General features: G+C 42.8%; 1 protein-coding gene across 3 annotated transcripts in view; it reads right to left on the bottom strand.

Annotated features, from left to right (window-relative positions):
* SLC24A2 (solute carrier family 24 member 2) overlaps positions 1 to 16162 on the bottom strand; it is a 224075-nt gene that overhangs the window by 70681 nt on the left and 137232 nt on the right. The window lies entirely within an intron of this gene.

The raw sequence follows: 16162 nt of genomic DNA, 5'->3' as shown, positions 1-16162 counted from the left end.
GAGATTAAAACCTCTCACTTAGGCTTTTGGAAGTAAGGCAAGAACTTTGCAAGTGAAAATAAAGGGCTGAACTTGCGGGTAACCCCTGACAGCTATTGAGTTTCAAGTAGGATTTATGTGCACACACATAGCTACCTCTTAGAGATTTATCGCCTGATTTTCACACCCTCTGAATCTAGCCCTTGCATGAAATACTCACTCTTCCTTTTCCAGCTTCCTGCAAACCCAGACACACTGGTTGGTTATTGCTGCTGTTTTGTCTCCCTCACTCTCCAGATGTATTTCCTTGTTGATGTCCATCTGCTGATATCGTTCTGAGGTCCCAGGCCCTAAGAAATCCTGATACTACACTGGTGGCCAAATCAGGAGTCAGAAAGATCCCCAGCACCTGGCCCAGTGACTGGAGCATCATAGGCATTCTGATAAAGCACCAGTGAACCACAGGTGTGTAGGTGAGGAAAGTGGGCTGGGGACAACAATAGGGAGTGGTGGGGATTATGGAAAATTGGCCAGTGCATGCCTAATGAGGGGCCATAGCCACACAGCTCCTACTCCATGAAGGAAGGCAGATTTGGTGTTCATGGATCTCATTATTCAAGGGAAGCCAGCTATCAGGATTTTTACGTGAAAATTCCTGATTTTTTATATGTTGGCAACTAATTCCAAATTAAAAAAAAATACTCTGGGTCATATTTGGCTCATCAATTTGTAACCTTTGGTTTAAAATCAGGATGCTTAGTCCAATTAGCTGAATGAATGGAACCAACTAGACTGTTGGAAGCGGGAAGTGTTCCTCACTAGGCTGCCCTTCTCCAGAAGGTCAAGGATTCTGGCTTCCCTTCCTTGTCTCCCTCAAGGCTTACCTATCTCACCTGGTGGAGGTACCACAGTTTGCTCAGATCTGACTTAGGAACAGACTGTGAGTCTCATCACCTCAGGCTCCTCTGGGACCACAAAGGCTGAGGCCATGTCAGGCCAAAGGAGCTGCTACGATTTCACGGCCAATCCCCTCTTCTTTTGCATGTTCTCGCCCATCAAGTTCTGCCATCACACAAGGTAACAGAGTAATTAAAAAAAAAAAATCTTATTTTGGAGAGGAATGAACCTTATCCATTAGGTATAACTGTTCCCAGTTATTTTGCAGGGAGGTATCTGGATTATGAAAAACACAATGTAAAGTTCTGAAAGGTAGGTTAGGGTCACACAGGGAGGTGCCATATAATTATTTGGGAATTATCATCCTTGAACAGTGAACAATTCTGTGTGGTCATTACTGTGGCTCTTCCAGATGGTTCATAATGAAATGTCCAAGTGAGTCCCCAGATACTTCAACTTCTTATAGATTTGTCACCTAATTTGCAGCCTCGCTCCTCTGTGGCGTTGCTTAGCAATATCAATGGTTACTGATTTCTGTCCTGTGAGGCGCTGACTCAGGCCATATTTTGCTGTAATTTACATGCTCTGGATGATCAAGCAAGAAAAATGGGACCTGGAAGTGCTATTCTGCTGCTTTCCCTCTGAGATGGGTTCTGGAGGGGGAGAGCACAGGATAGAGCAAGCAGGTTTCTGGAAAGGATTTTTAAAGAAAAACAGACAGCAACACAGGCAAGAGAACCACACAAAACAGTGTGGTTCAAAAAGGATTTCCCGGGCTTTTGTGAGTATCCTTTGAATGGTATCATTAAAAATCTCCATCACAATCTTAAGGTAATTTTAAACACTGATACTTTGCCAGAATGTTTTTTCTTTTTCCCAAAGGGACAGAGAAAAGCAAGTGATGGTATAGCGTGACAGTTCCATCATTTGTAGTTTGAAGCCCTACAGACTTTGTCTTGACAACTGGTTCTGCCACTTACTAGCGATGAGACCTTGGGCAAGTTACCTAACCTCTCTGACACACAGTTCCCACACTTACATAAAATGGGAACAACAAAGCTGTCTCGTAGGGTTGTGGTGAGGATAACAGGTACTTAACACATAATTGGCAAATAATATTCGTGGAATATACGGTAGGTACTATTAAAGGCTTTAAAGCACTTATACCTCAGGGAGCTCCCATCACAGCATTCTTCTGATCAGCACAAAACTGGAGTGAACCTGATATCAGGAGTCCCTCCACCATGATGCGGAACAAGGAGGTCTTACAGCACAGCCTAAGTTCTGGACTCAACAGATGTGGCTTCTAATCCAGACTTTACTTCTTACTAGCTGTGTGACTTCTGCAGTATGTTACTTAGCCTTTGAAAGTCTTCGTTTCCTCGTCTGTAAAATGGGGCTAATTCCAGTACTTCCTTACTGTGTTGTTGTAAGGGGTTTCATCTGATGCCTGGAACACTGGAAGTTCTCAGCGTACGGGGGCCATCACTCTATGACTAGGCCAAAGCCCAGGAGTGATGAGTGTCTAGGCTAACACAGTAAGTCCCAATAAGTGACCACCCAGGATTAGAATTCTGTTCTAACATTCTCTGCACAAGTTTATATCGGAGGAGATAAAGGTTAAAGAAGAAGAATGACAAAAACAATGACTAGTTATGCCAAAGGAAGTCTATGAATGTCATATTCTTTTATATTATCTGACATCAGATACACGGGGACTGTTGGCATTACTTAAAGAAGGTACAACTCAGGGAAAGAGAAAATACAAGTTTCGATTTCCGAAAGGAAAGCTCAAAAGGGATTCCAGCTGTTTGGGAAAGTAGTAGTATTCAGTGGTTAAAAGAATTAATTCTGGGGTCCAACAAATCTGGATTTAAACTGGCTCTATCAGTCCCTGCCCTTATGTCCTGGGGCAAATTATTTAACTATTCTAACTTTCAATGTCCTTATCTGTAAAATGGCTATAATAGAGGAAGTTACAATATAATAAGGTTATAATATAATAGAATCATAGGACTGATGTGAAAATTGAATGAGTTAATCTATATAAAAGGCTTAGCACAGTGTCTGGCAAATAGTAAGTACTCAATAAATATTAGTTACTCCATTTGTCATTATTAATGCCTCCATGGGCATCAATGCAGGGTTCTGGCTAAACATTCAACGTTTTTTTCACAGCTCTTATTTATTCAGCATGAGTTTACAGGAAGAAAATGATATTGTCAAAGACAGTGAAAGAATATGGTTTGAATAGCAAAGAACATAGACTATTAGATGCCATCCTTGCAACATTTGGCATTTATTTCTTATTTCAGAAAATTCTGTTTCAGCTCTTCTAACAGCAAGTTTCTAAAATGTTTTCTAAGTAAAATTTTTGTGTAGTTAGGGGGTTAAGAAGCTAAGATGTTCACTAATGGTATCTAACATCTTGGGTACACTTTTGCATCTCTGTAAACGGAAAGATTATGTTTACAAAATCAGGCAAAAGCTACTTTCTGATTATGTCTTATCAAATTGGGGAGGGGGGCTGCAAACACATTTATTGCTCAGTCTTAAGAGTGGCAAAATACTTCATTCTCCTCCCCTATCCTTTTTTCTCCCCCAAAGTATTTTCAAGGTGGCACAAACAGACAAGCCCCATTGCTCTCTTTGATAGAAATGTGAGCTTAGTTATGTTACATGTGACTAAGATCTACAGGGCTGGGGTGATGCTGATGCTTCTATAAGCCACACCCACAAGCCAACCAGTCACGAACCCCTATCAATTCCACCCCTAAATATCGTCAACTCTGTCTTTTCTGTTCCGTACCCACTGCCCCTGCCTTAATCAGAGGTTACTGCAATAGTCTTATTTGAATTCTTGTTTCCTAACCTTTATTACCACCTACTGTCTAGTCCCGGCACCTTCCACCCATCTTTCACCCTATTACCAGGTTAAGGCTTTCAAAACACAAAGTGCACATACACCTCTAAATCCCACACATACTGGTTTGTGTGCGTGTGTGTGTTGGAATTTTATTAGGTCTTCTCATTTATTTAATTACTTGGAACCCAGTTTTGAGGTTCCCTCCAGCAGGCAGTATTCCTGAATGCCTCCCCCTCTGAGTCCCTAGTGTAAGTCACTTTCTCCTGCGGGTCTGTCGCAAGTATACCCTTCTGCATATGCTCATCAAATGCACCTTAACCTACTTGCTTTCTGTCCTTTAGGGCAAGGAATCAACATACTCATTTTGTTAATTCGAGTACCCAGCAGAGTTCCTGGCACTCTCTAGGTGTTCAAATGCTGCTAAATTGAATTAAATCTCTATTTAATAGTGCTCTGTTAGACTTGCTCAGCCTAGTTGCCTTCGCTACTGATGGCTATGATTCCTTCCATTTTAGTGTTTCAACCCCCCAGTTTCAACTATTCTGTCTTCAGTATCTCTGTGGGGAGGAAGTCTATGAAGGGGAAATGAATGCAGCCTCAACTGTTGGAATCCTCTTCATGGCTTCCGCAAAGTAGGAGGATTTGCGTCATGCAAGCGTGCCATCAGGAGTGTCCTCAGCACGTGGAAGACAAAATGGTAGCAATATCTTGGGAATGGAGATGAAAAAGGAAAAACAAACAAACACTGGTGCACAGAATGGACGCTGCACGCTGGCTAGAGAACCACTTGGATGTTCTCCTGGATCCCAACCTGCAGCCTGGTTGGATTCAGAAAAGCCTGCCAGGCAGAGAGAATCAGTGCTAAATTATATCCAGCCATGGAGTCAGCACAGCTGAGTTTGTACCCTCTGATGTACTGAGTGTCAAATAGTACCAGAGAAACATGCAAGAAAAGTGTCATAGAAGAGGAGAAGAAAAACAATAAAATGGATAAACTTATCCCAAAGGCAAATGTTAAGAGAAAAAAATGAGAAGGCGAGAGAATTTGGGAACAGAATGAAACTGAGGGAAAAAAACAAAAACAAAAACAAAAACTGGAAGACAAAGGAAATTAATGCCACTGATGTGGAAGTAATCCAAAGTCAAAACTATCCTTGTAATTTTGTATTCTATACTTCAGTATTGTCCAGGATGTCATTTTATTGAATACTTGGCTCCCTATCACAGCTGAAACAATAACCCCAGATCATGAAAAATTTTAAGGATCAAATTTCAAGTAGAAAGAACGTTCATGTGCTCTTCTAAATTTCACTTAAGTGTAAATCCATTCACCATTACTCCTACTTAAATACCATACTATCTGATGGGACTGTATGAGTATTTTAAAATCCAGGATGCAGAGACAGGGTTGGAAATTAAGATATGTTTCACTGATAGTCCATTATGCACCTTATATCCAGCAACAAATGCCTGCCAGTGACCCAGAGCTCTGATGATATAGGAGGAGGTAGGGCACTGCAGGACCTTCTAACCCCTAAGTACACAAATACTGGCCTTAGGATGTTTTGGGAGGATTAAAAAAATTAGTACAGTAATTGCTTTTCCAGATTTTTATCAATATGTTGGGAAGAGAAAATTTTTTTTTTCAGTCTGTCAAACATCTTAAAGCTGTAGACCCCAGATGAAGCTGGGGCTTTTTGTAAAGAAATGAATTGAGTATCATGTCACATTGATTTCCTTCTCATTGTACAAAGGAGAGGAGAATCTGGAAATACAGAAACTATAATTATTCAGCTCCAGGATGACTTTTGCCCAAACAAGAGCCAGACTGCCAAAAAGACCAGTTCCCATCTTATCTTCTAGACAGGTATGGCGGGATCTGAAAAACTGGTACGTGGTGAATAGGCTTCTTTTTAAGGGAAAATAGAGATAATTCAATGACTTACTACTGAACCACTGAAAACTGCCTAAAAATATGACAGTTGCAAGGAAAAAAGGAACTGAAAGCAATTTATTCGGCACGTGCCTACCTAGAACTAATGATGTACTGGGTACTGTTAGGTGCTCTGTGAATAGCACTCCGTTGAATACACTCGACAGCCTGAAGAGATAGATGCTACCATCTTCCCTATTCTACAAAAGAGGAAGCTGTGTTACAAAGAGGCTAAGTAACTTACCCAAGGTCACACAACTAGTGAGTGGCAGGGCTGGGACTGGAACCCAGGTGGCTGGCTCCACAGTGTGTCTGCTTAGCAACTGCACTACTGTCCTCCTCATGAGTCCAGTGGAAAGAGGCCGCCATGAATGCACCCAGCAGGGGAGAGAGTCTGTCTACATGGGCAAATTACAAGATTCTACCTTTAAGCTCCAAGGGTCAGCCCCTCACATTCTAATCCTCACTAGTACGATGAGGATGGGGTATAGACCTGAGGTCAAGAAAAGAATGTGTGACTTTTCCTAGATAGGAAACTGCGTGACCTGATGTGTCATGAATGGGGATGTGATGCATGGGAAGGGAGATGAATGACGGAAGAAAGTTTTCTTCTGGCAGAGGAGGATTTTCATCATAAAGATCCTTCTGGAATGAGACTGGCTCACTATGATTTTTAATTCTTGCCTATGATGGTGTTTCTGGCCAAAAGCCCTTAGAGTTGAAGCAAAGCTTCCTTTGCTGTTGGTTATTTGGGATTAAGGGCTGCCACCCGGGACATCAAGGAGGGAAATCACCACACAGAAGCAGCCACAATGTTTACTGCAAGTGCATTGCTAACGCTCAGATTCAACAACAGCACTGAAGTTGGTTTTCTGGAAGTTACCCAGTCTGCAGTGAGCACTGGCTTACGTTCCTCCACAGACTTACCGACAGTGGGGACTCGTAAAGGGAAACGTTCTCAAACAGGAGGACCGCTCACATTAGCCTGCAATAGCATGTGTTTTGTGGATGAATGAATGAATACACGAATCCACACATGCGAGTAAGACACCAATCTGATGTAGACCCCAAAGCTTTCTATAAACCACAGTGCTGCTGGACTCTTTATGTGTGTGAGTGTGTACGTGTGCGTGTGCATATTATACAGTCTAACCTGAGCCCTCCTCCAAAACCTGTAAAAGACAGCTTGTCATGGGGGAGGGAATTCTTCTTAATGGCTGAGGTGAAGAGGCCAGATTTGGTGGATCTGATATTGCGAGACCAGGAGAGAAAAGGAACCCTGACAGCAGCTTGAAGATTTGTTTTTACAGTCTGATCAACATCCAGAAGTGAGTGCACAGCACAGTGCAAACCCTAGACCAAGAGACAAACTAGGAAGGGATCTGGCTACTGTCAGAGGAAAGTGTCTCAGAACCAAATGCAAGTCGTCCAAACTGCACTCCATTAAGTGAGGCCCTGCCATTGATTCAACAAGCAGAGGTGTCTTTAGGGTTTCATTTGAGACAAAACACTTTTGAATGTCCTCATCTCACAGATGATATTTCAATATCAACCTGCTTACTGAGCGGGCAGTCACTGATAAAATCAAAGTGCTTTTGAACCTTTAGTGACTGCCCCCATCCTTGGTCCTCCATGTAATCACTCCTGTGACAGCTGCCTTCTATCTCTGGGAACTCTGAGTCGTCCTCCCCCCCCCCCCCCCCCGCCTCAGGAGTTCTAACTGCATCGCTTGAGCAGGTGATAAGTTCAAGAGAACAAAGATGAAGCTGTAACTTTATGGAGGCTTCATCGTCTTTTCCTTTCTGTGTGCACTGTTTACACTCAAATGGCATCGCATCAATTTTTTGGCCACATGAGTTTGTGGACTTGGTTTTAAAGCAAACCTGAGAGAGAGAGAGAGAGAGAGAGAGAGAGAGAGGGAGAGAGAGAACACAAACCTATTCCCATCCTCAGAAGCATTTTTTTCAGTAAGTCCATTCACATCCCCTCATGCCCGAAATGAAATTTATTCGTAATGTGTACAACACAAAGAAAGATCCAATTTCGATCTTCTTTGATGTTCAAATCTAAGAGTAATGCTTCACTATTCCCCAAAGAGAGAAGCGTTTCAACTTGTCCCTGTATTTGCTCCATGAGAGGCATAAATAGCCTGCCTTTCTCTATCCAGGCATTTAAACTACTGTCATTTTATTAAAATCAAGGCCAGCAGACTGCATTTTCTTCTTCTTCAGTGAAGACTTTCACTCCTGTTGCCTATTCACTTACCAGCTAGGGCAGCCTGCAAACATCTTTCCTGCTAATTTAAACTGATCTATGATTTGGGACAGAAAGAAAGGTCATAGCACTGCCTTTCAGGAATAACTTCTCCACATTTTGAATGAAACAGGCATGAAAATGACTTTCTTCTGGGATCAAATGACAATTTTTGAAAGCTCATATTGAAGCTGTTTTTAAAAATAGAAGCTGGGGAAAATAACAAGTCCTGCTGTTTGGTGAGAAAAAAGAAAACTCAGCAAGCAAGTGAATGTTTAATCTCAGTGTCAGCTTCGAGTTAACACTAAATGTCTATGTTAAAGAATGGGAACGATTTTACAAAATAGACGTATGGCCATGTGTACGGGAGATGGACGTCCTTCCTGTGTGAGTGCGAAGTGCTCAGGCTCTGAAGTCAAATTTAGGGGCTGGTGACTATGAGCTAGTAATGTCACCTCTCTGAACCTCAGTTTCCTCAGAGGTAAAACACACAATAATTCCCACAGCCACGGATGGGAGAATCCCAGAAGATGACTGTCAGAGGTGTGGTGCAGAGCGAGCACTTCAAAAGCCCCACTCTCTTGTTTTTCCTCTTCAGCATCCTCTCAGGCCTCTAGCTTCCTACACTTAAATCTCTCTCTCTCTCTCTCTCACACACACACACACACACACACACACAAACACACGTATGGTAGACGCACACACAGACACAGACATACCCCTAGCTGACCCTATACAGGAGAGACGCCAGAGCATGAGTTCAGTGGGCAAACAGCCACATGCCTGCTCATCTCAAAACAGCGCCGTCTTGGTTGGGCCAACAAGACATAGTCTTGGATCTCTCTGGCCAGTTCCATTGCCTCGAATGCCCCACCTTCTCTGCCTGCCCATGTTCCTCACCTGCTTTGGGAACCACTCTCAAAGCTCACTTTGTCTATACATACTTTCCTGATGGCCCTGCCCTCAGGCTCACACCTAGATGACGTTCCTGAACGTCTGGGGAGCAGAGTTCACCTGCAGGGCTGCTTCCTCTGTGCCCGCTCAGCGCTGCGTGCGCATCAGCAGGGTTTCCCAATTTGGTTTGCTAATCTGCACTGTCATGATATGATGCTCAGCCCACGAATGTGCGCTTTTCATCGCTTTGGGGATGAGGGCCTTGTTCCTTCAGTTAGATGATTCTAGTGCTCCAGGAAGGCCCCTCCCATCCCCCTGAGCGGTGCTCACACTGTATTCCTATTCCTCAGGGGCTGCCTCTGGGGAGACCCCAGCTGCTTTGGGTCCAGCCTCTTCCCCTTCCTCTCAAATATTTCAACCCGAGCACCTAAAAGCTGCTGCTTTATGATACATCTTGAGCTCTGGGGAGCATATTTTCCCTTTCTGTTCTTCTTTGCTCTTCTTGCTGATTCTATATAAATTTAGAAGTCAAGTTATGAAGTTCATCCCATGAAATAACTTCTTGCGATTTCAATTAGGACTGAGTTGCATTTAGAGTTTAATTTGGGGAGAACTTATATCTTTATAATATATCACCATTTATTTGGATCTTCTTCTGCATTCTTCATTAATGATTATTTATTGTTTTTGTTATAAAGTTCTTAAACATTTTCTTAGAGTTAATCCGTGGTACTTTCTGGTTTTGTTGCATTTGTGAGTAGAGTCTTTATTTCTTTTACGTTTGCTATGGCTGGTGTAGAGGAAGGCTACTGAATTAGGCACACTGCTAAAGGATTTGACATGAGTGAACTCTCAGTAGTTCCAACTATTTAAAAAATATGTATTCTTCCCTGTGGGAATTCTTTTGAACAAACTGGTTCCACTATTACTAAAAAAAAAACCTTTGAAAACCTATAATCTAGGCTACCGGGAAAATAATGAAAAAATAGATAGTTTCTACTCATTTGTGAAGCTTTTAGTCAAGATGTCCCGGAATTCAGGTCACTGAAGCCACCCGCTCACCTCACACTGCCTGAGCCAGACTGATAAAGCAGTGGGAAAGATGGCATTAGAATGTCACAATAGCTAATGGGAAGGAAATGAGGGAGCAAAACTGTCCGCTTCAGAAAGGCAAGGGAAGTGTTCCTAGGACATTCCTGCAGCCAATCAGAATGAACCTAACGTAAACATATTGGTTTCGTAATGTAAACGTTACGAAAGTGACAAGAGCAGAGACTGGCTGTGATAACGTGAAGTGAATTTACCTTGAGGGACATTTGCCTGTCTTTCTAGCAGCCAATAAGGAAGGCATCGTACTATGAGCACGGTGTCATTTTCTGACATCTCATTACAGGATTCTGAAAACCTCAAGGGAAACACATATCCGACATAGAGACCTACTGTTCTAAACTGTCTCATGCCCTGTAGTGAAATAATCCTTCAGTTCAATTATAGACCCTCTAGGCAAGTGTTATTCCTCCTTTTCTGTTTCTAAGGCATCAAATGCGTTTACCTGTTAACTTTTGTTATTAATAATAAAATTATTGTTATGATGAAAAATGTCAGTTAAGTTTTGAAATTCTACAAGGAAGGAGAAACTAGGAGAACTGTAGAAGGGACTCCAAGAATCCATAAAAACTGAATGAGGAGCAGCTTCTTTTGTGGTTTTATTCTCAGACACAACTTAATACCAAATTACATGGTGATGCTATTTTAAGAGGTGTTTGAATTTGTAAAATGAATGAATGGTCAAAACAATAAACTCCTTAGAATCTTGTAGTGATGGTAATTCTCTGAACATATAAAAGCAGGCCCATGAAATGCAACAAATGAAAGGACCAACAGTTTATCAAAGGGAAGACACAAAAAGGAAATAAGAGAAGAACAAAGAGTTTGGAAAGAAAAGAGAAAGAAGTGGACAGGAGAACTCATCAAGAAGGCAAGAGGCAAAGAGCAAACATTTCCCACCGCAGCAGTAACTCCAGAACTACAAGGAGATTCATTCATTCAATCATCCAGCAAATACTGACCAAGTCAGCGCCATCCTAGTGGCTGGAGATACAACGTTGGCCACAGCATACATGACTGCTATTGACTACTGCAGAGACAACCATCAGTTGGACTTTGTTGGTCACAACCAAAGAGTGCTTTGACAGGGCCTGGACTAAGACAATGTATGTGGCCAGAGACATACTGTTCTCCAGCAGAAAAGTGACAAAAGCGAGCATTCATTCTATCCACTCAATAAATACAGATTGGGATCCGTGCATGCGGGGCCCTGGAGATAGAGTAGAGCCTGCCCTATGCCTCGCCCTATTGGAGACGCAAGGGTAGAGACAGGAAGTAAACAACAAATAAATATGTTCATGGTGGTTATGGAGAAGTATAGTGCAGGGCAAGGAAGGTCCAGAACTCTGCTCCATTACCATTGTTTTGATTTTGCTGTCTTTCAAAGGCTGATTGAGTAAGGCCTTTCTCATCAGGTGACATCTGAAGGCTGGCTTGATGAAAGGGCGGGCAGGAGCTATTTGGATGTCCAGGGGAAGAGGGAACATGTGCAAAGGCCCTGAGGCAATAGTATGTTTGGACTTTGTAAGAAGGCACTGCTGCCAGGCAGCCAGAGAAGTGGAGCAAAGGGAGTGACATAAGAGAGGAAGGAGAGAAGGGCTGAGAAAGAGGAGGAGAGGAGGGGAGAAGGAAAAAAGGAGGCAGAGAAGAAGGGAGGAAGGGAAGAAGGAAGAAAGGCATCTCCCAGGGCTTTTATTGCTGGTGAGATGGTTTTGAGCAGAGGTGACACATGATTTCATCTACTGTTTTAAGGGAACCAGGATCCTTACATGACAAGTTTTGAGGCATGTCTTTTCTGGGGAAGAATTCAGGGCCACTGTATAAAAGCTGGACTTATGGACCATCAGAGAATGCTTTAAAAGGGAGGAGGAAGGGGAATTTCACATCTCTGTAAATCAGGAACTTGAGAAGACAGGATAAAGGTTACTAAGGATGGGCAGAAAAAGGGGAACACAGTCGACCTTCACTGGGGTCTACCATGGAGTTCCACGTTTGGGGAGGCAGAGTGCCCAGTTCTGGCTTGTTTGTAAATTGGGGTGGTCACACAGCCCTGTGCTGGCCTATACGATGTAGGTGGAAGTCTGCTTCTGGGATGCTAAGGTTTTCCTGATTAAAAAGACAGCTGCACTGTCTTATCCTTCCCAGAATACAGATATGATGGTGGTGGGGGGCAGGGGGAGTAGCTTCCATCCTAGGGGGATGAGGAATGAGAGAAGCAGGCTCTGGATGGACGAATGAAAAGACACAGGACACTAGGTCTCTCATGGCAAGATGGAGCAGTATTACCAGCCTTGAACTGCTTTTTATTGGGCTTCTAGTTAAATGAAAAATAAAAATCCTAAAAAACTGTGGAGGCTAGTTGGAAGAGGCTATATACTATGTGATTCCAACTATCTGACGTCTGGAAAAGGCGAAACTATGGAGACAATAAAAGGGTCAGTGGTTGCCAGGGGTGTGTGTGTGTGTGTGTGTGAGACAGAGAGAAGGATGAAGAGGCGGAGCACAGGGGAGTCCTAGGGCAGTGAAAATACTGTTTGATATTATAATGATGGATATATGTCATTATGTTTGCCTAAACCCATAGAGTGTACACCACCAAGAGTGAACCCTATGGTAATCTGTGGGTGATTACGATGTGTCTACGTAGGTCTGCCTTCAGTAAAAATGCACCGTTCTAGTGAGTGATGTCGATAATGGGGGAGGGTAGTAATCTGTGGGGCTATGGGAAATCTCTGTATCTTCCTCTCACTTTTGTTGTAATCCTAAAACTGCTCTAGAAAAAGAAAAGTCTTTAAAAAAAACTATTAAATTAAGCCACCGCAGTTAGATTCTATTACATGACACTGAACACAATTTTAACTGAAAAATCATTGCCAACAGCCACTGAGCACTAGCAATATGCTTTTTGGGTATTAGTGTATTGAACGTGCACCATAAACTTCCAAGAGTGGAACTGTTATTATTTCCTTTTACAGGTGAGGAAACCAAGGACTTTTCAGGCTGAGAAATACTAATTGTAAACTTACGCTGGTGGTTCTAACCTGCCTCTCTCCTAGCTCAGTAACATCAAATGACCTCTACTGACACCACAGGGAACAGAAGAATCACCCTGCTGATCTCTGAATCACCGAAATTCCTGATCCATGAAATCATGAGCAGGAATAATAGGGTGGTGGTTCTAAGCCACTAAATCTTGGATGCTTTGTTACATATCAATAGATGAATGAAACACAAACACTGCAGGATCTTGTGACTCAGGCTTAGAGGCCGAACCAATCACCAACCAAAGCTTTTAGCAAGGGCTCAGCCACTGGATTTTGGAAGACAAAAAAAAACTGGGTGGCACAGATGAGACAAAGAGAAATGCGACTTTTCATGGGTCATCTGTTCTAGAGGATGTTTCCAAATGAATTTGAAAACTTCCCTTTATGAAAACTGACCGTACGCCATGCGGTGCCAATGCACGACTCAGCTAGCTGGACGCCAGGAACGTCAATAGTGCAGGAGAGAAGCTACTGCAGTGTTCACGCCGTCAACCTGGTGATGTAACCAGCATGCTCTGTATTGCAAAAAGGTGACAGTTTGGCACAAGGATGTGTGAATTCAAGTGATTAGATGCAAACTAAAAGAGAGATGACTATTTCCGAGAGCTTGGGATGTTCTTGGAATGGAAAATGATTGTGAATTTTGGGGGAAAAGTACCAGAGCAATCTGTTTTCTTGGCTGCGTGCTATGGAGCAATTTTAAAGCACTGGAGTACTTTCCATATTTTCCAATCACGCAAGTCCAGAACTGATTACGACTCTCAGCATCCTCCCAGATTCACACAGTTGGAGCACTCCATGGCTTTGAGGGAGATGTTTCACCTTGGAAATAGGTGCCCAGATTCAGACGGCACATCTTCCTACAGCAGGAACAAACACTTTAATTGCAGCATGGCCCTACAAGGGCCAGGTGTTTTGGAAAATCACTGATGGCCTGACTCCGAGACAACGCAGATTCACTTCCTCTTACCTCACAGACACAAAGCATAACCTCTCCCACCAAACAGCAGAACAAAAACAAGTCCTACCAGAAACTGAACTCCCTCAAACAAAAACCACAGAAATTTAGATTGTTGAGTCCTGTGGGCAAAGACACATACATACACACACACACACATTTGTATATGCACAGAACATCTCTGGAATGAGCCCCAAGAAATTGGTAGCTATGGTTTCCTCTGGGAGAACTGGGGACTGGAGAAAACTGGGAGGTTGATGGAGGAGGAAGATTTATTTTTTCACCATAGGCTTTTGAATGTTTTAAATTAAAAAAAAAATCCTATGCTGCATTGTTTTTCAAAATAATGAAACAGAATAATTCCAAACCTTTATATGGTACTTATGATCTGCTAGGCAATGTAAGTGCTTTATGCATATTCACTCCTTTAGATTTACAACAACTTTATGATGTAGACATCATTATATATCATCCTGATTTTACAGATGAGGGAACTGAGGTACTGAGAAGTTAGGTAACTTGTCCAAGGACACACAGCTAGTAAATGTACAACTGGGATTTGGATTGAGAGAGTCTGGCTCTGGAATCTGTCCTTAATTACTATATAGCATGCTTTGCCAAAAATAAATAAACTCAGTCACCTGCTCATAATCAAGTTGAGGCAATAAGAGAGTTGTTCTCTTTTCTCACTTGGCTCTTCTGGGTGACGGGTGGGGAAGATGGTGCCTCAGAATAACCAAGATACAACCTTAAACCCATGGGGCTTTAGAGGGCTTCGAAATTGTGTGAATATCCGGTCAAAAGCATGACTTTGGCCAAGCTGCATAATCGTTCTGAGCCTTAGCAACTACCATGTATCAGGTAGTCTGCCAGACCTTGGGGACAATTAGTAAATAGAGTCCCAGCTCTCTAGAAATTTACTGTGTCCTGGGGGAGACAGACAATAAACAAGTAATCACACAAATTGTAATGAGAACAACAAAGAAAAATTAAAGAGTGCATTGAGAGATGAGGGTTAGGGTCCTGGTTTAAACTGGATGGTCAGGAAGTGTCATTCACACAGAGTGCTGAAGAATGGGCTGGAATAAAGCAGGGAAAAGGGGAAGAAGATGGGAGAAAGGAAAGTATTCTGGCTGGGGGAGAATAGCCTAGGTAAAGGCCCTGAGGCAGGAGAGAAGTACCTGTTTGAGGACAGAAAAGGCCTCTGTCTGGCTAAAGCAAAGTGAGCCAAATTGAGTTTGGAGAAAGAAACAGATCATGTAGACCATGGCAAGTATTTCACAATTCTCCTAAGAGCCATGGGAAGCCACTGCAGGTTAACAGGAGTGACATGATTTGATTTACTTTTTAAGAAGATCATTTGGGCTGCTGTGTGGAAAATATGCAAACAAAGAGGCAACGGAGGAAGTGGAAGACCAGGTAGGAAGCGATAAAGGTGGCCTGGAACAGAGAGCTGGCAGAGGGAGAAGGAGATACGTTTGAGGTCTGGTTTGGTGGTACAACATTTTATGACATTAGTATAATAATGTTAGTTATGAAGCGTTACGATGAGGCATAGAATCACAGGTGTGAAAAAGCTTTGTCAATTATAAAGTGCTAGTTACAAAGGTAACTCTTACTGCAGATGAAGGAACCAAGTACTAGAGAGGCTCTGAGTTGCCCAAAGTCACACAGCTGCTTCGCGGCTGGGAGGAGGCCGGCCTGTTACTCCTTCACTCACTGCGATCACTACTCTGGGGGAGACCCCGGCGGTAAGAAAAGAAGGCTGGTGACCAGGCATTCCCTCATCAAGTGGACCTCTGGTAAATAGAGGAATGACAGCTGGGATGCTCCTGGCTCAGGATTACCCAAGTAAACAGAACCCAGGATCTATGAGGGAGGACTCCTCGGAAAAGATCACATCAGCTATATAACTCTCTGGGGTATAAGACGGAGATGTTTCATAACTGAAATACCCCACAGTGACAGGTGCTCCTCCCTTATCATTCTGGGTGAAGGTATGTGTCCAGTGAGGGGGAGACAGGATCTGGGGAGCAGCTCTTGAGGTCCCAGAGAATTTTCTGACTTCATCTGAATTTCCTGATGTCTCGAACCTTTGAAATGATTTAGCAAAAGTTTATATTGGTTAAGAGCTCTGATTTATGTGACATGATTTCATGATCTCATCCCATGTGTTTGGTTCAGTGGCAGAGACCTGCTTCCCCAGCTCTTTGCCCCTGTGTAACATTAGC

Source organism: Camelus ferus, chromosome 4 (assembly GCF_009834535.1).
Source record: "Camelus ferus isolate YT-003-E chromosome 4, BCGSAC_Cfer_1.0, whole genome shotgun sequence".
NCBI classification, from domain to species: domain Eukaryota; kingdom Metazoa; phylum Chordata; class Mammalia; order Artiodactyla; family Camelidae; genus Camelus; species Camelus ferus.
The sequence above is the reverse complement of the archived record's forward strand: the minus strand, read 5'-3'. Positions and strand labels throughout refer to the sequence as shown.